General features: G+C 46.1%; 1 protein-coding gene across 47 annotated transcripts in view; it reads left to right on the top strand.

Moving 5' to 3' along the window:
• Epb41l2 (erythrocyte membrane protein band 4.1-like 2) overlaps positions 1–24,489 on the top strand; it is a 174,771-nt gene that overhangs the window by 55,418 nt on the left and 94,864 nt on the right. For 8 of the 47 annotated variants that reach the window (XM_063265477.1, XM_063265386.1, XM_063265430.1 and 5 more), the window contains exon 2: positions 16,548–16,716. The exons of 33 other annotated variants lie outside the window; for them this stretch is intronic. The gene's annotated coding sequence lies outside the window, so the exon portion shown is untranslated. Of the gene's footprint in view, positions 1–16,547; positions 16,717–19,827; positions 24,133–24,489 lie in introns of those variants that run through there. 6 more of the 47 variants (XM_063265451.1, XM_063265495.1, XM_063265483.1 and 3 more) reach the window with 6 other exon arrangements.

The raw sequence follows: 24,489 nt of genomic DNA, 5'->3' as shown, positions 1-24,489 counted from the left end.
GAACTCCCGCTTTAGGTGCCTTGAGCTCAGTCACTTGCTTAAGAGGGTTTGGGAGAAGACACTGGGTGAGGTAGGGATTTCACTCTTCAGGGAGAAGAAGTTGGGAAAACCTTTGCCCTCCCTCCCCCTCCGTTTCTCCTGAAGACCACATTTTCAGTTTTCCTGAGAGAGCTATTGATAACTAGCCTATTTTCTAAAGGTTGAAGAACTTTGTTAAATGTCAAGTGGACTGAGAGATTGGCTGTTTACTGGAGGTGCATCAGATAGACTTTGCGATGCAGCGAGTCTTAATAGGGCAGTCTTCTCCCTCCCTTTACATGTAATTGTAGTAATCTCATGTTTTTATCCTTGTGCTCTGCAGTCATAGTGTATGCAGTAGATGCTCTGTGAGCAAATCCGTCTACATTTTGGGAAGTGGTCTCGGCTGTGTCGGGCCTAGAAGTCTCTCTTCATGCACTTCCACTTTGTCTGCAGCTTGCCATGCCATGCCATGCCATGCCATGCCATGCCATGCCAGAGTCGACTTTAGGTCAGGGTAACTGTCCTCCCTCAGGGCACTGTCAGGACTGCTGTCACTCGGAGTGGCCAGCCCCAGTCCATGTCCCTGCACCTCTTACTATACACAGAGCTCTGCCTGGCCTCACTTACCAGGACCGTTGGTCAAATGGGTGTGTGTTCTAGAATAAATTACAGATCACTGACCTCAGAGACTTAAATCCACCTATCACTTTGAGTATGAAGGAATAAAATATTGAGACCACCCAAGCACAGCTACTTAGTACTGTGGCCTGAGGACAGACGAGTTTGAGAAGGACTGTGCTATGGCTGCTTTGTTGCTCCTTTGAGTTTGATATAGGCTTGAAAGGAATTGGAGTTAAATGTGTTTTACCTTTAGCATGTGGATATTGGGTATTTTTCTTTTCTACTCTTTTAGAGTATAAGACTCAGAAGGCTTTGTGTGCACAAAGCTCTCCCTACACTGTGCTCTCCCTCCCACCCTCTCTTCCTCCTTACTCTCTTTCCTCCCCCTACCCCCAGTGTGGTGCTGGGGGGTCAAACTCAGTCTTTTCACAGCAAACCCTTTACTGGCTGCCATCTCTCCAGCATACTTTAGAGCTTTTAAAAAGCGTTTTGATGAAGTAGTTCATAGCTCACCTACGTTTTACTCTGGAGTATATCTGCCCTAAGATTTTGTAGCTTTTTAATCCCTTTGGCTGTTGTTCGCACATATTCTTGTGCCATTTACTCTGCTCTTATCTTGAATTTACTCAGCACTGTTAACCATGCCAGGCTTTATGCTAAAGAACAAGGGTGTTCCTTCCCCTTTCTCTTATTCTGCTTGCTCCCTTCTTCCTAGCAGGGCCATCTGCTTCTCTCCTTGGCTCACTAAAGATGCTCCAACACCTTAGGAGCTCACAAGGAAACATGATCTCTTGGGTTTAGGCTGGCCTTGCTGATCTATAGGAGTATCTCTGAGGGATAAACAAGCCTGGCATGTTTGGCACCCGTGGTTTTATTAAAGTTACAGTTTTATTATGGCTTCAAAGTCACTGACATCTCTGAAGTCATTTCAGACCCTAAGGACTATATGAGCGAAGACACAGTGGTGAGGTGTGAAGGAGTGTCTGAAAACAGATGGGCAAGCATCCAGTTCCTTGCTTTATTTTCTGAGCCTGCCTCAGCCTCCCTGGGTCCTGGTCTTGTAGGAAGGACCCAGCAAGCATGGCTGCCCTGGTCTGAGAGCTATTGCAGTGAGGAGGGAGGAGGGAGACATTGGTCTTGAAAGTCTTCATCAGCAGGGAGTGAGGAGGACTGAATCATTGCACCTTTTTGTAGGGAGCGAGAGTGAGACTAGGAAGATGGAAAGAAAGGCCGCGGTGGAGTCCGTGTAGCTGTCACTTGGCAGAGTTGATTGATAATTTCCTACAAGATTTAAAAAGTGATTGGGGTGGGTATGGAAAGTTCTCTGGAGATGACAGCTTAGGAATTAGAAAAACATAACAAATTGGCCAGTGTTGCAGTAATTTCTTATCCCAGTGAGCCCATATTAAAACACAACCAGTTGTTATATTTGTAAGCTGCTTACCTAGATGGGGCAGATCTATCACTATACTAGTGTATTCCCCAGCTATGGGACCCCTTGCCACATGCGGCTTCTCCAGGCCACGTGGTTCTGCTCCATCTTCCTTCCACCTCCTCTTCCTCCGTCCTTCCGAAGCCTCCCTCCCACCTTTCCTGTCTACTGTCTCGTCATCGCCTCCAGCCTTTGTTTGACCAATCAAAATGGGGAGAAGGTTCAGTGAGATCACCTGAATGGCCATCTGTTCACTCCTGGGGGCAGCCCCTCTTGAGGAGGCAGAGTTAACAGCAAATAGAACAGCACCAGGGCAACCTACAACCTGCCAAGTGGTTAGTTAGGATAGGGAAACCAACTAAAAAAACATTTCCCCCCGGTGGCAGCACTCTGTGTTTCTTATCGTGTACTTGAGTTCTCTCCTTTCTCTTGAATAGTTTTTATTAATTCACTATATGTAGCTGATGGTAGATGTGTAGTTCCTCTAAGCCAAACATTTTTTTTTCAGTGTCAGGAGTCTTCCTTTTGATTGAAGAAATAGACACCCCTAAATTGCTTCTCGCTAGAGCCATCCATACCCCACTTTTGACCGTGGGGTGTCAGTATGTGTAGCAGGCATGACTCATTCCACAAGCAGCTGTGGCACCTCACGGCCTGGCCCATCTGTGTGATGTGTGTCTAAGCGCACACGGATGCTCTCTTTCTTTAAAAAGGGAAAGTGAATAGTATTGTTTTTGTTTTATCTTTGTTTTGGTGCAAAACTGTTGCCAGAATGTTCTCATCTCTTGATTATCTTTTGCTTGTTGATTTATTATATTTAGTAGTTGTGTATACTCTCTAAGACACTTGGGGATATTTTCTGTTTGGCTGGAGAAAAGGTAAGCCACCTCAGGAATTGATTTTATGATTGGAAGGAAGCACTGCTTCTTAGAGATGCTTGTGTTTATCTCTGGGTTCCAGTGTTGGTGGCACTATTCCTGGCCTGGAGCTGTGCTGCCTCTGACTTAAGCGCTGGGACTGAATTGTGTCAGCACTGCTGCTTAAGGGTTTATCCTAATCCAGGCGTCCTTGGATTGCACAGGGCTGTGAGCAAGGTGGTGTCAGTGACTGCAGACCTGGACGGCAGGTGTGGGCCGTGAGCGCTTAGGACTCCATCACTGGTACTGTGTGTTGTGCTTTCCCTGGGATGCTGCAGTTGATGCTTGACGGGTGGTGAGCGGTGTTTGTTTTTGATGGTATTACTCTCCCTGAACAAAATGCACATCTGAACTTGGTCCCAAAGGGCTCTGCTGTGTTGCAGCCCGAGAGGGTATCTGGCTGGTGAGGAGTTGGCTGCAAGCCGGCCGAGGCACTGTGCCAGTTTGGTTTTCGGGTCATTAGGCTGACTAGGTTTCTAGAAGGCAAGCTGTATTTTATTTAGCAGTGTCCTAAATGTTCTGTGTTACCATTGCATGTTATAGTTGAGGGGCTCAGAAGAGTCAGTGGTGGCTGTGATAGCTATCACTGCTTTCCAGAAAGAGCAACCCCACTTTTCCAGGCACCTTTTTACCTTTGATAAGATTTTGTTATTAGGGACGTTTGGGTCTCATCTTTGGGTCCTTAGACGTGTTAGTTGGATGTTGAAGAGCAGACTGTGAAGCTTGAGGACAGCTTTAATGGGATTTAAGCGAGAGGCTGCAGGACAGCAGACTAATTTTGGTGGCTGCTGTGAGTAGAAGATGGAGAAGAGGAAGCCATGCTGTCTGAGTTAGGAGAGGTCAGACACATGGCAGACAAGCAGCCACAGGGCTGGGAGGGCAGCTGAGAGAAGGACAGACGAAAGCCATGTGAGGAAAGCATGCTTAGAACAGAGCTAGCGGAGGAGTGCAAGGCTGACTCTGAGTAATGCAGACACGGTCAGCTTGCCAGGAGGCATGGCCGTGGCTCTTTTAAGTACCCTGGGAAAGCCAGGAGTGGGGATTCTGGGAAGGAAGGTACTTTGTCTTAGCAAAGTCCTCCATCTCTAGCATGGCTTAAGGTAAACCTGCTCTCTTGATGGTAGCCCCATGTCCATAGGGTTGGTAGGCAGGCACAAAGGCCTACCATAGTGTTATATGTGGGGGAGCTTGCCATGTGTGGCCCACGCCAGCCGGGAACAAAGCCTTCCCTGAGGTGCTTGTGTAGAACCCTGATCAGGTGTGGTAAAGGCTAACAGCAACTTGAACCTGTAAGGAGCAGGCCTCCCCATCCTGCTCTGACAACCTATGTTGCACATTCCTGCAGTTTGGAAAAGTACCCGCCATCTTGCATCCATCGTCTGCCCATCTGTCCATCCATCCATCAGTCTGTCTGTCCATCTATAGATTTATATTAAGAGGTCCTACTATAGCTTAGGTTGGCCTGTCCTGCCTCCAGCTTCCTGAGTGGTAGCGTTACAAGAGTGTAACGTACCAGGCACTGTCCTGCAAGGCCTGCAAGGCAGGAGAAGAAATGAGCTTCATCTGAGATGAGAGGGAGTGAGGGTGAGTTTAGTCAGAAAGAAACAAATTGCAAATACCCGTTGCCTGGGGATGGGGGCATTCTGCCTTTCTTAGAACATTTGAAAAGCTGCCCTCTCATGGACTTAGATCAAAGTTTCTCAGATTCTTTGATAGTTATGAAGTAAGTGCTGGTTGGGCTGGTTTTGTTTTTGTTATTCAGAAGGGTCTGTACTCTGGTCCATTCTAGGTTTGTTTCAGAGACTGCCTCTTTTACTTTCCTTAGAGTCTTTGAGGGGGTTCTCTCCATAGTCTAGGCTGGTCTTGAACTTCCTAATGAGCAGTGTAAGAGACAAAAATGAGACAAAATGTATGTGCCATTAGAGTGCTAGTTAATTTAATAATATAGCTATGAGATCATTACATGACTGTCTTGGATATCAGAAAAATAAGATCATAATTGTCAGAATTGCTTGAAAATGGAGGTCTACTGAATTTCCTCCATTTGCCCCACTTTTCTCAAATCTAATTTTAAGCATACATTGTATGTAAGAAGCTCTGAGATATGGAGAGCACAGTGGAACCCAGAGGAGAGGAAGGGTGGGGTGAAGGATGGGTGGCAGGGACTCAACTCAGTGATTATGGTGATGTCTGGTACTCAGCCCTGCTTGCTGCCTTCAGAGTAAGGCCTGGGGTGAGCCTCGAGGCTCTGTGGCTTTCCCCTGCTGCCCTGTAGCATTCTCCCTGGGGGAAACGAGGCCTGAAAGGTGCTCAAGCCAGCATCCTACAGGTTTCTGCATTCCAGGTGAGGAACTCCACCTGCTGTCTGTGACTGCAGTCACCCAGGTTCTCTGCACACAGATGATTCTGTCAGAACTGAAATTGAGGGAGACTTGTTGAGAAGTAATATCCTGGAAAGTAGGGCTGACTAGTAAGTTGTATGAAACAGAGGCAGAACAGTTTACTTGTGGGTGACTTTTGTACATTAGTCTATTTATAGCCATGAAAGAGCCTTTTGGGGGCGCTGTCTTGATGCCCTCTGAGCACACAGGAGAGTGATTTAATCTCCTGTGTTCTTTTCCTGTGCCCTGCATGCAGGCACTTCCTTATTTGGGGTTCCCACTTCCGGCACTTGGTTTCCTGCCCATTTCTTGGTTGGCTTTTGCTTTTGCATTGTGAGTGGGATACACCCCAGGGCCCTGTGCTTGGTGTGTGATGTGTGTGCTTTACCACTAAGGGTCTACCAGCCCCCGATTCATTTCTAAAGCGACTCTTAATAAATAGGGTTTTGAAAAGGTCACTTCCTTGACTGAGTTAGTGTGCCTTGATTTCTCTTTCTCCTCCCGAGTCATTAATCTAGCTACATTTTTAGTGCTGTTTTAGGGATGCTCTTGGGCCATTTTGAAAATGGCTTGTATTTAATCCATGTGAACGTTCCTCGTTCATAGTCTTGGAAAGTCAGTGTGCTAACTGGTAAGTGAAGGCTTTTGGAATTAAAACTTGGTCTCCTTGACACGTAGTGTCCTTAGCTTTAGAGGGAGGCTTTGACTAAGTTCTCATGAAGTGGCCATGAGGAAGTAAAGGTCCTCGGGGGCTGCTACAGCTGGGACTCACGCTGCTCATGAGAAGCCATAAATACCCCACTGATAACTTTCGTTTTGAAGTTGTTGTTAACAGTTTTTCTTTGTAAGTTTCATATTTGCAACTAAATTCTCTTTTACTAAATTCTCTTCCATGTTGAAATGAGGGAGATTTGTGTCCTAATAGTTTTAATTTTTCTCCGTAGACTGTTATTCTGCATTTTTAGTTCTGCTTTGTAAATTTTTACTGGGTTTTCCCTCCAAAAGTCAACAGCCCTGTAGTATTTTAGTGGGAACAGTGCCTTTGTTATTACCTTGAGACATTCTGCAGATGCCATTTTGCAGTTCTGAGAAGTGTGTTGGCTCTTCTGTGTTAAATCCTGCATATATTGTGGTGGGTGTTGTAATGAAGTTACAGAGAACACTTGTCATATGATAACAAAACAGAGACATCCTTGGGAGGTGTATGTTATGTGTTCCTGTGTGGTCCCAAAGCAGATGATTCCTTCTGCACTTGGATGTGACCACAGACGATTGACACTGTGACCAGCTTCACAGTTAGAATGATTCGATATGTATTGCTCTTTAAATGTCTCTGAGTTTATTTGCCAAGTGGTCTTAACCCTTGTATTCAAAAGAATTGGAAGCAAAAATCTGCTGGGAAATTGCCTTGATAAAGTGCAGGAAATTCCTCTCATTCTTTTGAATCCAGCTGAAATCAGACTTTTGGAAGTCCCCTGGAGTAACAGTGTCTGGCAGGCAGCCTTGGTCGTTTAGAGTCCAGCAGTTTGTGTGCCCGCCAGCTCAGGGGGCACATCCTGAATGCACCTCTGTGTTCAGGTAAGCGGAACACTGCCATTGGGTGTGTGTGTGTGTGTGTGTGTGTGTGTGTGTGTGTGTATACACATACACACAATTTCATTTATTTTATTTGTGTATATGTCTGTGTATATCAGGACAATTTGTGGGAGTTGTATTTTCCTACCATGTTGGATCAGGACATCAGATTTAGTGGCAAGCATCTGTACCTGGTGAACCATCGATGGCCCTACTCTTTTTTACTACAGTGTCAACACATATTATGTATAGAAAACTCGGTAACAGAAAAATACAATAGAACTCGATCTTCCTGTGCCCATATTTTTGGAATCAGCAGCTAGCATTTTGGCTAGACATCCCTAGACTTTGGTTTGTGGTATGCATGTGTCGATTAACACAACAACATTCTCTTTTTTTAAACTTACCTTCCGTTGACAGAACACGGCAGTAAGAACATTTGTGTGAGTTTGTGTCTGGAAACATTAACTTCATTTGCAAGCTTGTATTTAGTAGCAGGGGTGTATATTAGTTGATTACAGTTGTGACACAGAAAGGGATAGGTCACCATTCTGGACATTTTCTGAGATCATAGAAGTACAGCAGGTCCTTTCTAACTGTTAAGGAGCTATTGAAACAGAGATCTAGTCACATAGCCTTAACTTGGCCTAGAGAGCTGATTTGCAGATTTCCAAGGGCTGCTTCAAATGTGAGCTGACTCTTGTTATCTGAACTTGGTTAACAGTGCCTGTGTCTATCTGGGCGTCTGCTATGCCCATGTGATGTGGTTTCAAGCCCCATGACATGATATCCCATCTGTTTCTTTAAAAGGTAAATCTAAAATGGTATAGGCAGATCATGTAAAAATCAACCCCATGACAAAATGACAGAAAACGCAGATTCCTTATTGAGTCAAAACTTTGTGGTTTAGTTTATTCTAATTGGTCAAACTAAAATTACCAAGGAGAATAGAAGGAAATAGGAAAGGATTGGGAGGGAAGATATGATATAGTTCCCAATTATTTCCATACCATACTACTTGAATATGTGGAGATTAGTGTTGACAATGAGGCTTATACAAGTAGGACAAATGGGAAGTTGCCAGGGTGTGGGTGTGGGGTGCATGTGGGGTGCGTGTGCATACACCTCTGTACACACATACCAGCCCTTACTTCTCCAGGGCAAATCCTGACGCTCTATTTGATCTGCTGTATCTGGAGGGAATGTCTAGCCTTCCAGAGTACAGGTCTGTTGGTTCCTCTGGCTCTGCCGCCTTCTTTCCCAGGTCAGTGGTGACTACCCACCGTTAGGCCTGCCACTCTGCCCTTCACACAGCCACTTCACATTCTGTACTGTCACCGGGTGTGTGGTTCATAGGGTGTGAACGGCTAGGTGAGAGAGAGCACCCGGGCTGTCTTGTCTCCTGTGATTCCTGTCCTTCTGTCCTTCTTTGCATGGGGAGGACTTGCTTCAAGTGTCATGCTCTATCTCAGGGTCATGTGAAAACGAGTCTTGTTATACCTAGCCCATTTTAGTACACATTCTGAAATCCTACTTTGATTTTGCTACTGGCAGATTTAGCTGGTGTGGTTTGCCATCTAGATTTCAGTTTCATGGCTTTTGTTATTTGTGTATGTACCATAAACTCACAATTAGCTCTTGTGTTCTGCTCAGGCCCAAGTGCCATTCTGCGTATCTGTAAAATCAGTAATAGGTGCACTCTTCTACTTGGTCATGTAGTGCCTATTTTCAGTCTTAGATCTGCAAGGCCATGTTGGAGTTGTGTTGGTCTGTTTGCTTTTAAGTGTAGTCATGAGAACTGGACAGTTTAGACCTAAGAGACAGGTGTGTATTAATGCACATGGGAACATGGAGATGCATTTCTTGTGGCAGAAGTTGGTATGGCTGCAGTTGAAGGGCGTGAGTGCTGTGAAGGGGACATGGACGACAGCTGGGAGGGACTGTTAATTGCTTCCTCCCTTGGCAGCTTGCAAAGAATTATCTTCTGGTGCCAAGGAAGCCAGACTTCAGAAGGAGACTTTAGGTCGGATCTCCCTGGAATCATCTCAGTCTTGTCCCCTAACTGTGTTATCTTCAGTTATAGGGGCCATCCTCAGCCCCTGGAAGGCAGCCAAGACTACATCCATAACCTGTATGCTCTGGGGGCCACATGGACTAGCCTGGCCAACCATTGGAAAGGAGGTGTCTCATGCTGGGGTTTTGTGGGGAGCATTGTCAGTTCAAGTGGCTTAATTTCCTTTTACACAATCACAACCACACACATACAAATGCATGCACTCGCGTGCACACAGACACAGACACACACACACACACACAGGCACAACCTTGTGTATAATTTTAGGTAAATATAAACTAATCCTTTAAGTTTTATCCGTAGCCTTGGTATTAGTGCAGTTATCTTTTTTCTTTTTAAACGTTACTTCCTTTAAAGATGAATTGGTCAAGTCTCTAGCTGTAAATCCCTGCCCAGGAATGAAGGGACGTCGAGATGGCCAGTTGAGGAGTTGACTTTGGTAATTGCCGCCTTTGAGTACAAAGCATTTTTATGTCCATTTTTTTTTTCCACGTGCTGGGCTGAGTAGATTCAACATCAAGTAAGAAATCAGAGCTGCTGAGTTCGCAGGACACTGATAGTAAGACTTAAAAGATGAGAACGTGATGAGAGGAGGAAGTACAGAGGACGTCCACACTTGGCCTGGATGGAGAGCCAGGAACACATCTCCGCTGTCTTGCTGTGCTTTCCTTAGAGTGGGGGGTTAGTAGTAGCCTTTACTCCATGATTCTGTGCTATTGCTTATAAATTCATCAAATGTTCCAGTGCTCACCCAGTACATACCAGGTCTGTGCTAGTTAGGCTGACGGCTGCTGCAGTCTTCCTCCTGAATTGGAACTTCCAGGAAGCTCACTTAGGGCCATACATGACTTCTGCACAAGCATTTTTCTAAAGCCCTTGGTGTGTGTGTTTACATCCAAGAGGAACAAGTTACAGCCATGGTTGTAAACTCTTTACATTTTTCTCAAAAGTGTAAAAATAATATCCATGCTTTTACAAAGAGTAAGTTTTTCTGAAGAATAATAAAGCAAAATGCATCAAGTGTATATGTGTCTTCATGTTGCTTTTAGTAATTTGTGGACCACATGTTGTTATTTGAGTGTTTTGGCTATGATTTTAAGCTTTAAAAATCCTAGAATAGGGGTTGGGGATTTAGCTCAGTGCCCTAACCCTAACCCTAACCCTAACCCTAACCCTAACCCTAACCCTAGGAAGCGCAAGGCCCTGGGTTCGGTCCCCAGCTCCGAAAAAAAGAACCAAAAAAAAAAAAAAATCCTAGAATATATGTAGACACTTTCAGGTTCAGTTGAAAGTTCAGATAACACTGAATGTTTTTAGAGTGTAGATATTTTAGAAGTTGGGAAAGAAATACTGTACTGTTAGAATTAGAGCCATGTCACTAATGTGGCAGATGAGGGAAGTGGGAAAGGAATAAAGCAGAGACAGACATCCTGTTCATGTACTGGCCCTCTGTACACCCGCTTGCTTGCCTGTGATCCTGTCAAGCAGAGACAGACATCCTGTTCATATACTGGCCCTCTGTACACCCGCTTGCTTGCCTGTGATCCTGTCAAGCAGAGACAGACATCCTGTTCATATACTGGCCCTCTGTACACCCGCTTGCTTGCCTGTGACCCTACCCCCCCACCCGCTTGGCTGCTGCTGAAATTGCAGCCTGTTTAAATGAGCTCCAGCAACTCCATTTCTGCTTGCAGGCGTTTGCTAATTCTCAGTAGAATTAAGAAGAAACCTATGTAAGGGCCATTGTAGGCTTTCCAAGATTGGAGTCCTGTACAAAACTGAGGTCTTGATCAGTGCGAACATCTGCGTCTGACTTAATATCTATCCCATCCTCAGAGGGTGCTGTCTCCCTCAGAGGCTTCACTGTTGACATTTTTGCTCCTATGAGGTTGGAGAAACCGTGAAATCTGCCCTCAGCGGCACTGCCCTCAGCGGCGCTGCCCTCAGAAGGTTTTATATACTATATCACTCAGGAAAGGTCTCTACAGTTCTCATATTGTGGTGACTTCCAACCACAACATTATTTTTGTTGCTGCTTTATAATTGCAATTTTGCTACTGTTATGAATCTTTTTTATTTGTGCATACACTAATAGTTTTGAATTTATTTGAAGATTTTTTGAGATACTTTTATATTTACAGTTCAAATGTTATCCCCTTTCCCAGTTTCCCTTCTGCAAACCCCCAACCCATCTCCCCTGTTTCTTTGAGGGTGCTTCATCTCCCATCCACCCACTTCCGCCTCCCTGCCCTGATATTTCCGTACACTGGGGCATTAAGCCTTCACAGAACCAAGGGCCTCGCCTTCCATTCATGTCTGACAAGGCCATCCTCTGCTACATATGCAGCTGTAGCTGTGGGTCCCTCCATGTGTATTCTTTGGTTGGTGGTTTAGTCCTTGGGAGTTCTGGGGGTGTCTGGTTGGTTGATATTGTTGTTCTTCCTATGGGATTGCAAACTCCCTCAGCTCCTTCAGTCCTTTCCCTAACTCCTCCACTGGGGTCCCTGTGCTCAGTCCGGTGGTTGACTGAGAGCATCCGCATCTGTATTGGTCAGGCTGTGGCAGAGCTCCTGTCAGCAAGCGCTTCTTGGCATCAGCACTAGTGACTGGGTTTGGTGTCTGTATATGGGCTGGATTCCCAGGTGGGGCAGTCTCTGGATGGCCTTTCCTTCAGTCTCTGCTCCACACTTTGTCCCTGCATTTCCTTTAGACAGGAACGATTCTGGGTTAATATTTTTGAGATGTGTGAATGGCCCCATCCTTCAGTCGGGGGCCATGCCTAACCTCTGGATATGGTTGCTACAGGGTCTACCTCCCCTTTGTTGGTGTTTCAGCTGATGTCATCCCTGTTGGGTCCTGGGAGCCTCTTGCTTTCTTGGTATCAGGGACTTTCTGGTTGCTACCCCAAGTTCCTCATTCCCCACTGCTACACACCTCTGTTCAATCCCCTGACCCTCTGTACATCTACCTGTCTCTTCCCACACTGATCCTGACCCCCTTTCCCCCTCTCCCCATTCCTCTTCCTCCCAGCTGTTATGAGTCTTAATGTAAATATTTGATATTTGACCCCTGTGACCCTCAGTTCCCGGTGCGGTCACCACCCACAGGTTGAGAACCAAATGCACGTTCATTTGGAGCAGAGTTGAGTTTATCTAATAACCATGAAGGCAAATGGTAAACTGAGCTGTGTTGTTCCCTAGAAGCAGCCAGTTTTCGTCATTTGCTTCTGACTGTATTTTTTGGCTACCATCTCCATAATGTAATCAGACAGTTTTGCCTTGAAGTAAACTGTGCAGTTTCCCTTAACAACACTCTGGGTCTTGAGGCTGATCTCGGTGCTGAATTCCATGGCTCAGCAGCTGCCAGCTTCAGTTACCCAGAGCCCACTGCTTCTGCCTTGCCTGAGTCTGGCTTTTGTGGCTCTGGCCTCTTCTTCCGCACTGCACTCTGCCTTTGCGTTGGTGCCTTAGATAACTGCATGTACTTTTTCATGTAGGTGGGTGCTGCCTTGCCATTGGTTTTCCATTTCATCTTTTTCTTCTTTTCCTGTCTTTGCAAGTTAATTGAGTACTTGTCTGATTTCAGTTTACCACCACTTAGTGGTTATGTCTTTGTCTTATTGATGCCCAATCTAAAGTTGGATGCATCCCTCACTGTGATAATGGTTTCAGTGAAAGGCTCTGCTGCTCAGCTCCTTGACCACCTCCTCCCTCCCAGTCTGTTTGGCCACATTCTTCTCACCATCCTGCTGAGTATTTGCTCACTTTATCTCCTTCACAACTCTCACATAGGTGAGTTCATTCATGGCTGACTTTAATGTTGATATCCAACGAAACACTAGCCCCAATCCCCAACATTGGGAAGTGGTTGTGTTTTTATTCTGGTCTCTTGAAAAACAAAGGAATAGGCATTAGAACAGTGAAACACTGAACAGATTTATTACTCTCTCTTCTAGTTCTTCAGAAAATATAGAGCAGACCTTATTTTCTTTCCTAAGGTCATCCCCTCATCCAAAGACAGTACTAGCAAGCTTAAGCTTCAGTAGGTCTTGTCGTCTTTTGAATTAGAATTTTAAAAAACATTTTAGATATCCCCATTCCCTTTCCTCCCTCCAGACCCTCCCATGTCCCTCCTCTCTATTTCAAACTCATAGCTTTTCTCCCTATTGCTGATGTGTACACACACACACACACACACACACACACACACACACACACACACACACACAGACACCCTGCTTAGTCCATAAGATGTTATTTGTATATGTTTTCAGGGCTAACCATTTTGGTATGAGAATAAATTGGTGTGTTCTTCCCTTGAGGAAGACTGTGTCCCCACTCTCAGCATTCTGTATTTGGCTTACAGGGCTGTCCCACTTCAATGTTAGCACGTCTATTGGTGTCCCTGCTCAGGTTATGTTTAGAATGCCATGTTGGTGACACATCGAGGGTGTTGCTTCCTGAGAGACAATCTCACAGCAAAATCCCCATTCCCCTGACTTTTTAGAACCCTTTCACTTCTTTTCTTCAGTGAGCCCCGAGCCTCAGGTGCTAGCGTTCCATGGTAGGTGCATTACTCAGGGTTGGGCTCCATAGCTCTGCGATCAGTGTTCTGCAATGGTTGAAGCTTCTTGTCTGTTACAGAGATACGTTTTCTTGACTAAGGGTATGAACTACACGTATCTGCAGACTTTATTTTCTTTGGGACAGATGGTCCTCAATAGGGCTTCTGATCCACATCTTCTTCCATCGTTTGCTGGGTAGAGGACATGTCCTAGGTACTGTGACTTGAACCTCAGTGAACACGGCTGAGCTGGGATCTGTGCAGTGGGGTGTAGAGTCCTTTAGGTACATGCCAGGACTGCTGTGGCTGGGGCGTATGGTAAATTAGTCTTCGCTTTCGGAGGATCTGAAACTCATTTCCAGAGCATCTGGGCTACTTTGCAACCGCACCAACAGTGAATGAGAGTTCCCTTTCCAAGTCTTCTCTAGCATTTGTTGTGAGTTGTTTTGCCCATCCTGGCCTTCTGACAGGGGAAGATGAAATCTCAAAGTCGTTTTCATATGCTTTTCTCTAATTGTTAGTGGCGATAAACAGGTTTTGTGATATTTCTTAGCCAGTTTTATTTATATGTCTAAGAACTCTGCTTAGAATTGAAGTCTACTTTTGAATGGGTCATTTGTATGTGTGTATCTGTATTTATGTATATGGATACATATATGGATATGTATTGATATGTGTGCATGAATATATATTTATTTATTCACTCTGGATATCCCTTATCAGATGTATAGCTAACAAAGATTCTCCTCCTCTCTGTGGGCTTCTTCTTACAGAAGCATCGTAGTCTTATGAAGTCCCACAATCAATTGTTGCCTTAATTCTTGGGCAAGCAAAGTCCTACTCAGGAAGTCCGTTCTTAAACCTGTATCATGTGGATACCGCCTATGGTTTCTTATAGCAGTTCCAGTGTTCATGCTTAGCTCTCTGGTCCCCTTAGTAGTTTTGTTCAAGGTGAGATTGGAGTCTGATTTCATCACTGTACATATGGACATCCTGTTTTCCCAGACCATTAATTCAGAATGTTTTCTCTTCTCTAGCACATGTTTTTGTTATGTTTGTTAAGTAGTAAATGGCTGTAGGCATGTGTGCGTGTGTGCGTGTGCGTGTGTGTGTGCGTGTGTGTGTGTGCGTGTGCGTGCGTGTGTGTGTGCGTGTGTGCGTGTGCGTGTGTGCGTGTGTGCGTGTGTGTGTGCGTGTGTGCGTGTGTGCGTGTGTGTGTGCGTGTGTGCGTGTTTGTGTGTGTGTGTGTGCGTGTGTGTGTGTGCGCGTGTGTGTGTGCGCGCGTGTGTGTGTGTGTGTGCGTGTGCGTGTGTGTGTGCGTGTGCGTGTGTGTGTGCGTGTGTGTGTGTGTGTGCGTGCGTGTGTGTGTGCGTGTGTGTGTGCGTGTGTGCGTGTGTGTGCGTGTGTGTGTGCGTGTGTGTGTGTGCGTGTGCGCGCGTGTGTGTGTGTGTGTGCTGGTCTGTGAGTCTGTTGTTGTTTGCTGTCATATAGTGTTGCTCCTTTCTGGGTCCCTGGCATGTGTCCTGCCCTCTGGAATGGCAGGCGGGCCCCGCAGCAGTGTTCGTCCTCTCTAGGACTATTTGGCAGCCGGGGGCTTTTGTGCTTCCGTATGAATTTGGAGATAGTTTGCTCATTTTAATTTTTCCACTTCGTTCAGTGTCTTCACATACAGTTCAAGGATGCACTTCTTCTGGGCCTGGATTAGGTTAGAGTTATTCTTTGTTCACCATTTAGACATCAGTGGATGAATTTAAAGTTCTCTGGATTAATTTCTCCTAAGTTCTTAAAAGTCCCATCTCGCCCCTTACTTTTCTGTTTGTGTCTGTTGCACAGCTTTCTGTTTGGTCCTTGCCAATCCTGGGTTCTACACCTTGTTTTCTACACTGTGTTTATACTACCAATGGTGTCGTAGGACCTTAAACCCTTTTCTCTTGCATAGAAGAAACCTTGCATCCTAAACAGCCATTCCCACTCTTCCCAAAGCCCCGGAACCTTCACTTCCACTTTCTGTTGCCATGAGCAGAGCACTCAGGCTCTAGGTTTTCCCGATTCTCAGGAGCACCTTGTGTGTGTGTTCTCGTGCGCACACACAGGCCTGTGCACTTTTGATTTATTCTTTAGGCAGGGATTTGCTATGTTCTCCAGGCTGATCTTCAGCTCCTGGCCCAGCCTTCCAAGTGCTGGCATTACACATGCGTGTGATCACATTGGTCTAACACTGTTTTTCATCTTTTTCTTAAAACTGCTAACCCAGCAGGTGAGTTTGATTTTATAATCAAACTGTTTTTTTCTTGTTGTGATTGGCCATTTGTAAATACATTGTGAGAAATGTCTGTTCAAGTCACTTCACGTGTTCTGTGTTGGAGACCCTTGTCACATACATGCTCTCGAGTATTTCTGGCTATTCACTTGTTTGCTTTAACACCCCCCCCCCCTCCGTGGGTTCCTTTAATTTGGTAAGGTCCAGTTCATCTGTTTGCTTTCTGTTGTATTGCTCTTGGTTTTATATTTAATCCAGAAAAATAATGAAGATTTATTTACACACTTTTTTCTTAAAAGCTTCTATATAGATTTTACTCTGGCATTTGGTGTTTGTTGCACTTTGGACTTACTTTTATCTGTAGTGAGATGAGGGCTCGCGGTTTTCTTTGGCATAAAGGTAGCTGTTGTCCCATCACCATTTGTTAGAAGACTTTGTTCATATTGATAGACTTGCCAGTCTTGTTCTGGGCTAACAGTTACTGTTCATTACCCTGTATGTATTTTTTATTCCAGTGCTATAATGTTTTAATTAGTATTTTAATTTTCAAATGGAGCTCACTTTTGTCCTCTCTTTCAATATTAGTTTAGCTACTAATATGGTAGCCCTTCAAGTCTTTCTTTACAGTACTTCATACTTTTAGAATTATCTTGTCATTTTCACAAAAACCAGCTTGACCTCTGGTTCATTCCTGTGTCTATAGATCTGTGTGGAGGGCAGCGACTGCCATTTCTGCACCCCCAATCCTCTGGCTCGTCCAGCACTCCTCCTACACTCACGGCTTCCTTCACGCCGGCCAGTGTTTTCCAGTGTGTGGCGTGTCTGCTAGCTCCTCAGTTGAGCTTACTCCTCTCATTTTATTCTTTTTGAAGGTGAGTGGAAACATTATCCTATTGTGTTGTTCATTGTGTAGAAATACACTTGCTTTTTTAAAAATATTAATCATTGCTGAACTGGTTCATTATCTTAAAACTGTTCTTTGCAGATTGTGCATTTCCCAGTAGGGATAATTTGCTTCTTTCCTCTTAGATGTTTTTTATGTTTTAATTTAATGCTTTTTATTTTTCTTAAAAACATAGATTCCTCCCCCCCCCGGGGGGGGGAGGGGGGGACGACTTTTCTTCCTGGCTTGAAATTTGAATGAATGTTGGACAGAAGTGTCCAGGAGAATCCTCTTTTTCCTGATATTGAGAGGAAGGCTGTCTGTCTTCCATTGAGTACAGTGTTGAAGGGTGGTGAGAAGGTGTCTGTGTGCAGATTTTGCAGTGTGTCTATGATGGAAAGATGTTGTGTTGTGGTAAAAAGTGAAAAAGAGCGGAAGGGTTCCCTGCATGTACCCTGGCAGTCGCTCTCTTGCTAGTTCCAGCTCTGGCGGGCTGTTGCAACTAGTGCTAATTTATCTCCTTGGCCGTAAGTACTTTCTGATCCAGGCAGTCCGAGAGCCGTTTCAGTGCGGCACCCTGTCCTCACTCAGAGCTCCGTCCCGCCTCACACTGCCGATGGCTACTCTCTGAGCTTGGCAGCAGTCTCTACCCATCTAGTTCCCAGGGCGGGTTGTCACCATGCCAGGCATACACATCCCAGTTCCATGGCGGGCCTGGTGCATCCCGCCACCACACAGTCTCTTGGACACACCATACAATAGCCTCTGATCCAATTGATAAGATATAATTTGCCCATCTAGACAACACAAAATCCTGTACACATCGATCCCTTAAAAATAGTCATAACAACCTGTAACTATACGTAGAGAAGAATCTTAACATCTGCCGCCATGTTCTCTCAGCCCCTCCTCCCTTGTCCCCCCTTCCTTCTCATCCAATGACAAGCTTTGCTTTATCTTGTCCACCTTTACCTGCATAATGACATCACCCTACAATGCTGTGCGCTCATGCACTGGCTCGATCGCTCCCCGCTCTCTCCCTCCCTCCCTCCCTCCCCCCTCCTCTCCCCTTCTCTCCCCTTTCTCTTTTCTCCATTTCCTCCTCTTACTCTCTTCTCCTTTTTTGCTCTCTTCTATTTCCTCTTTTCCTGTTCCTATCTTTCACTTCCTCCTCCTCCTCTCCTCTTTTTCAGACAGGTTCTCTCTCTATACCCTGACTGTTCTGTCTTGGAACTCACTGTATAGACCAGGCTGGCCTCAAATTCACAGAGCTCTCCCTGCCTCAGCCATTGGCCATTGGAGTACTGGGATTAAAGGTGTGTGCCACCATGCCTGACTCCAGGTGTTGAACTTTTCAAGTTGTTTTCCTGTCTTGATATGATCCTGGATGACCCTCCCATTTTTATGAATAGGATTATTCATTGGTGTCCTTTGGTGGCCATCCTTGCATACAGCATCACAGTAACTTACCTTCGCATGCGACTTAGGTCTAGTGGGTGCTCAAGCAGCTGCTTGGCTTGTAGTCCACACCCACTCTCTCCCAGAACATCTTGTGCGTCTGGCTTTTCACTTTTTAAGACTGTCTCCATAGTTCTGGGGAGCCCAACTTTTGATTTTCAAACTTGCATTCAGATTTCTTCAATTCATAACTGTAATCTGCAATATCTTTTCAACCCTTAAATCTGGTGATTATATCAGCTAGAGAATGTGATATGAGCTGTAAGTTCACCCAGGAGACAGTAGATAGAGCATCGGAAGTCAGGACAATGGGATATTTCTATATGTGTTTGGTATCTGTAGACAGCCCCTTTTGTTTGTTCTTCCTACGCAGAGGGTTTTAATGTCGTTCCTTTGGGAAGGTGAGGTCATCTTTTACAATGTTCCACTTTTGTATAGAAGGGTATGATCCAAATTGTGCTGGCCTAGGATACAAAAGGACACAAAGTTGGGGCTTAAACTCACTTGGGATGGGGTGGTGGAAATGCTGATGGGAAAGGAATGGGCTTGTGTTCTTGTTCAAAGAGGTAGTTTGTCCTCGGTGGACTCTGGAGTTCAAACCCTTATGGTGGGGAGCAGCTTGTGTGCTCCCCCTGGCTTCCCCTTTCCCTAGGTTGCTGCTCTGGAACCCCAGCTGGCCTTCTTCTGACCCTGCCTACTAGCATCATAGATGGAATCTCCTTGCTAATGTCCTCCCACCCCAGGCTGCCTCAGATGAGTCAGTGTGTCCTACCATGGCTGTAGAGATGTGGACCTCACCTTCCCTGATGATGGCCACCACAGACCTAGAGCCCATGCGGTTTATGAGAACTGGGTAGCAGGTGTAGGTCCCAGTATCGCTCTGTACGAATGCCCTGTATGTATGCTCTGTACGAATGTTCTGTATGAATGCTCTGCACGGATGCCCTGTACGAATGCTCTGTATGAATGTTCTGTACGAATGTTCTGTACGAATGCTCTGCACGGATGCTCTGTGATGCCGTTGAGCATCGTTATCCGCACTTGCTTTGGAGTCTTTCCTTGATGAACTCAGACTCACAGTGTCTGCTCACCTCTGCTGCAACCCTCTGGCTTCACGGCAACCAGGATCCATTCCAGGAGCCAGGATGGCTCATTCAAACAATGGCCCAGGATCTTGTGTGGCCCAGCATGTCCCACATGTACAAGGGCTGTTTACAAACTCACTGTATAACAAACTAGAACTCAGAAGTACCGTGGTTCCTTTGTTACCTTCCCCCTCCATGCCTTGTCCTCCTTAGCCAGTGTTTAACTGTGTAGCCCTGGCTGCCTGCAGTGTGCTCTGTAGACGGGACTGACCTGAAGTATTGCAGAGATCTGTGTGCTCCGCCATCCTAGTGCTGAGATTCAAAATATGCGCAACCACGTCTGCTATGTGGACACACATCCTAAGTGACTTTGTAGTTCTTGAACAGGCAAAGCCTTCTTAACTTCTGTACAAAGCCATTGCTAGTGCTTTAACATTAAATGCAAGGGCTGTGTGTGTGTGTGTGTGTGTGTGTGTGTGTGTGTGTGTGTGTACATGTATCTGGAACACAGACCAAGGTGGTAGGTTTATTTTTCTCCACATTTTATAATTCATTGTATATATCTAAAAAATGATTTTGAGAAAATTTATTAGAGTACAAATTATTCAGGCAGTCCTGTGTGTGGAAACATCTGTATCTAAATGCGAACGGTCGGGAGATGGGACTCTGTTTGGTTGGACTGTTGGGCTTTAAGACTTAGGCAAGGACCACAGTGCAGTGCTACAATGCCTAACACAAACTAGGTTAAGGTTCTGCTCCACATCGGTGGTCAGGATGCTGATCGAGATGGAATCCCACAGCCGACTGTGGAAATGCAAGACTGATGGTTAGCCACCATGGGATTTCCATTCTGCGCCGTTAAGGGATGGCAGAGACTTTGACCTAAGTCAGGATGGTTGGAATTTGGGAGAGCTTGTTCCTGAAGCAGACAGGTCACTGTGATGAGGAAAATGCTCCATGTACTTTGCAACATGAGCACTGGCACTGACCTGCAGGTGTGTCTGACAGGGGTTGTCTCTGTGCCTTGGCTGTCCTTCAGGGTTGTGACAGTTGCAGGTAACATTCCAAGCTCCTCTGTTGACAGTTGCTTATTTCCTTCTCTTGTGGTTGCTCTTCAGAATGGTTATTGTCCAGAAGTTGGGCAGTTTTATGTTCTTGGTCTTTAGCTCCTGAAGACGCTCACACTGGTTAACTGCACCTGGTGCTCACCTGAATCGGAGGGTTTGGAACTGGCGTGGTGAAATTTGGGAGGCCTATTTCTTTGGATTTTTATTTATTGATTTCATTGTTTATTTTGGCTGTTGAGAAGTGGGTGTTGGTTTTTGTCTTGCCTGCAGATGAAGTATTTGACTAGGGGAATCTGTTGCTGTGGGAGCGATGGTGTCAGGAGGTGCCCATTGGGCTGCTGGAGCCTGTCTTGGTATTACTTCAGTGGTTTTTAAGATAGCTTTTTCTTAGTCTTAGCTGTTATGGAATAGCCACATGCCATAAATATGTTGTCCAGATAAATACTCTTCATATGAATACAAATTATTATTACTACTACTTAGAAGCTTCTCAGACTTCTGCCACTGTGGCTCTAAACTCCCTGTTACGGTGATGGCAGCTGCAGCTTTGCAGATGCACGTTTATCTGCTTTGTTCTGGTTCAGTTGGAGACTTTTCTCAGGTTTTCATGGTTCCGTTTTAAGGTAAAGTAACTGTCTTGTGTCTATTAGTTTTTCCCCTAAAGTTTGCATCAGGAAAGTGCAGTTCCTCTAAGCAGTTTGTAGGGGAACCAGTCCTGCTTCTGGCTTTTATAGGCTCTTCTGAAAGGGGAGAGCTGCGATTGAGTCGCTTACAGCAGCGGGGAAGATGTCTTGCAGCTGTGCTGTTTGGTTCTGCTCCAGAGATAGGATCTGTGTGCACTATCAGACATCTTAAAGCCCGCCCTGGAAAGGGTTCGGCTCTGTAAAGGGAGTACTGTTCATCACCTCACATGTGCTTATGGGGTCTGTCGGTGCTGCTGGGCTTCATTGGTTTGTCTCGTGAGCTGAGCTTGTAGTAGACACAGGCCTCTCAGTTTCAGAATGGGGATCACAGTTGTAGTCTCTGCCTTGTAAAATCAGTTTAGTCGGGCCCTTGGCAAACACTGATGAGAACAAGTCGCCCGCCCTTAGACTCTTCAGCTTTAGTGGTGAGTTTCTCAGTTCTGCATCATACAGTCAGGCACATTGACACTCGTTTGGTCGTGTTCCTCATGGTAGGTTACTAAGTACTGACTTACAGATCATGCTTATATATCAGAAGATGAAAGATTATACAGGAAATTCCAAACATTGAGAAGTTAAAAAAACAGAAGGAAACAATGCCTTCTCATTGGACATTGTTTAGCCTAACGGATTCTGCACTTCCTGTTTATTTACATGCATTCTGGGGGAATCGTCACTTATTAGAAGAGATTTTTCCCCCCTCTTTTCTAAGACGTGCTTTAAAGTTATGTAAGTGGAGTGTGTTGTCATCCTCTCAGCTGTGAAGTGTGTGGTAGCTGCTGCCTCCCTACCTCTTCCTTGGTGCTGGCTGTCAGAGCTCGAGGCCTGCTTACCTCTCCCTCCTGCACCACACTTTCCTAGCATCCTTAACCTCGTGGGTCCCTGCAGCTGCTGTCCTGCGTGAGTCTGGACGCCTCACCCATTCGGATGGACCTTGCACTGCTCCATGAGGCTCCTTAAAAGTTCATTGGGAGTGTCTTCCTTGTCCCCTTTGCCCCGGGGAGCTCTACCCACTCTGATACTGCCTACCTACCTAGGAGCCTCTGCTGTCCCATCACACCCAGCCTTTTTGGTTGAGTAGTATGTAGGCACTTCAGTCCAAGTACCATCCAGGCAGATTTGATCCCCTTGTTCTATTTCCTGGTCCTTTCGGAAGTTTCTCTAAGCCCGCAGTATCCCTATTTGGCATTTGACTTCAAGCAGCCTAGGAGCTCTGCTCTCCTTTCCTCCCACAGCTGAGCTTACTATCCAGTCATGTCTGCTTGCTCACCAAACAGTTCTGCACCCCACCTCTCTGTTTGTACTTCGGTTGCCCCGTCAGGGATCGTTGGGGCGAGCATTATATCAGCTTCCTTTCATTGTATCACTTGTTCTCAAATGTCTGCCAGAGCAGTCTTCCAGAGACACAGAGTTAATATTATTTTCCATCGCCTACAGGGTTGAGTGAGAACATCTGAGTTCAGTACTGACCGTGCATTGTTTGGCTGTTGCTTCCGTTTTCCCATCTCCACTCCCCACCCCATGTTCCAGGCCGATGAGGTACTCCCCGTTCTCAACAGCACATTTATCTTTAACGTCCCGGGCCCTTCCCCACTGTTCCCACAGTCTGGAATGTACTTACGCCCACAGATCCTCTGCTCAGGCCGGGATGCTCCTTCTTATCCCTCAAGGTCACCTTGGGAGCCTTCTCCCGCACCAGTCAGTTACTGTTGCGTTGTCTGTGCTTCCCTTATCATGCTTACAGCTGTGTACTCCAGCCCTCCTCCCACACAGCCAGGAGCTGGAGATCTCCTAGGCCAAAGTCTTGAACAGTGTACAGGCCTGCTAGCACACTTGAGTGTTGGACGGAGGGCACTGGGTTGACAGCGCATTCTTGCTCAGGTTACCATGGAGTTCCAGGTAGGATGCTAGTGAAGCTGCGGTTGGGAGCCGGAGACCTCCAGAAGGACATCAGCAGCAGAAGTGCTGAGAGGTAGCCTGAGCTCAGGGGTGCACCTCCCAGGCTGTGCTGGACTGAGCGCCAGGCACTGCCCCTCAGGTCACACCTTCATGTTCCTAATAGAAGCAATCAGTGTTCCGCTGTGTATAACTTGATGCTTGTCTTAGAACTTGTTTGCATTGTGTGTGGACAGGAGTGAGGACGAAGGTCTGAGGATGGCCCCAGGAGTCCCAGGCATTGAATTTCGGTTGCCAGGCTTGGCAGCAATCACTGTTACTCACTGGACCATGTGGCCTCTTTATGTTAACGGTAGCTAAAGGCTGAGGGATGTCTATGTTCTTTGTGAATGGGTGAACATTGTGTGTGGGTTTGTGCACATGTGTGTGCCCGGTGAGGCCAGCGCTTGTCGTTGGATGTCTTTCTTGGTTGCTCTCTTCATTATTTGTCAAGACAGACTCTCTGAAGCTGGAGCTTACTGACAGCTTAGGCCTGTTCGTCAGTGAGCCTCAAGGAGCTGCCCATCTTCTCTTGGCCCTCCCCCACACTGCCAGGCCTCCAGCTGCACTGCACTAAGAGCAGCCCTGTGTGGATGCTGTGGGCCCAGCCTCAGGGCTTCCTCCCCAGTGATGGCTGTTTTAAAAGCCAGACGAGGAGAGATTTGACGAGAACTGCAGGAGGTGGGTTAGTTTGCATTTTGCATATTGAGAAAAAAATAAATCAGCTTGGTTAGACAGATTATTATATTTGAATATCTTTTTAAAAATGAAATTAATATTGGACGAATTCAGCCAGAGAAAGACTCTGACAATTCTGACCGTCGAAGGCTTTTGCTAGTCTCTTGCCTTCTGGCAGTGTTAGCACTTCACTGACAGCAACTGTGGTCATTCTCTACCGATCCTAATGCCAGCCTGCTAAAGCCTTCAGTGGCCGATCCCTTCGTTCTGTAGCCGTAGGTAAGGGCAGTGGTTTGAGTGTAAGTTTAATGTTCTCCCAGGTGAAATAGATAGATAGGAGTGTTTTGCCTGCGTGTAAGTGTCCGAGGAGAAGGTGCTGGGACCCCTGAAATGGAGTCACGACTGTGAGCTGCCCTGTAGGCTGGGAATGGACCCCAGCCCTCCACAGGCTTGGTAAATGCTCCATCCTGGCCACTAGCGTCCGCTTTAGCCTGAAGAGGTAAGTTTGTAGCAGTGGCCCTTGGGAAGGCAGTCCTTGGGAGGTACTGGCTTTTCTGAAGTACAGAAGTTGGAGCCGGCTGAGAAGTGCTTTAGATCTGCGCTTCTTGGTGTTACGTTACAGTAAAGGCCTCCTTTCTGTTTCCTTTAGCTTTGTCTTCCTTTCCCTTCTCTGCCCGGGCAGGGCATGCTGCAGTATGGGGCGAGGACTCGGGGGTTGGGGGGTGGGGGGGTATGACTCACAATCAGCTATGTATCTTGGTTAGACCTGCTGCTGGCTCACTGTGCAGTCCAGATAGTGCCCTAGTGTGGGCTTCGGGCTCTCCATCTATTAAGGGCTGTGGCAAGGTACATGGAC

This window comes from Rattus norvegicus, chromosome 1, assembly GCF_036323735.1.
Source record: "Rattus norvegicus strain BN/NHsdMcwi chromosome 1, GRCr8, whole genome shotgun sequence".
NCBI classification, from domain to species: domain Eukaryota; kingdom Metazoa; phylum Chordata; class Mammalia; order Rodentia; family Muridae; genus Rattus; species Rattus norvegicus.
This window is presented reverse-complemented; position numbering and strand designations above follow the sequence as displayed.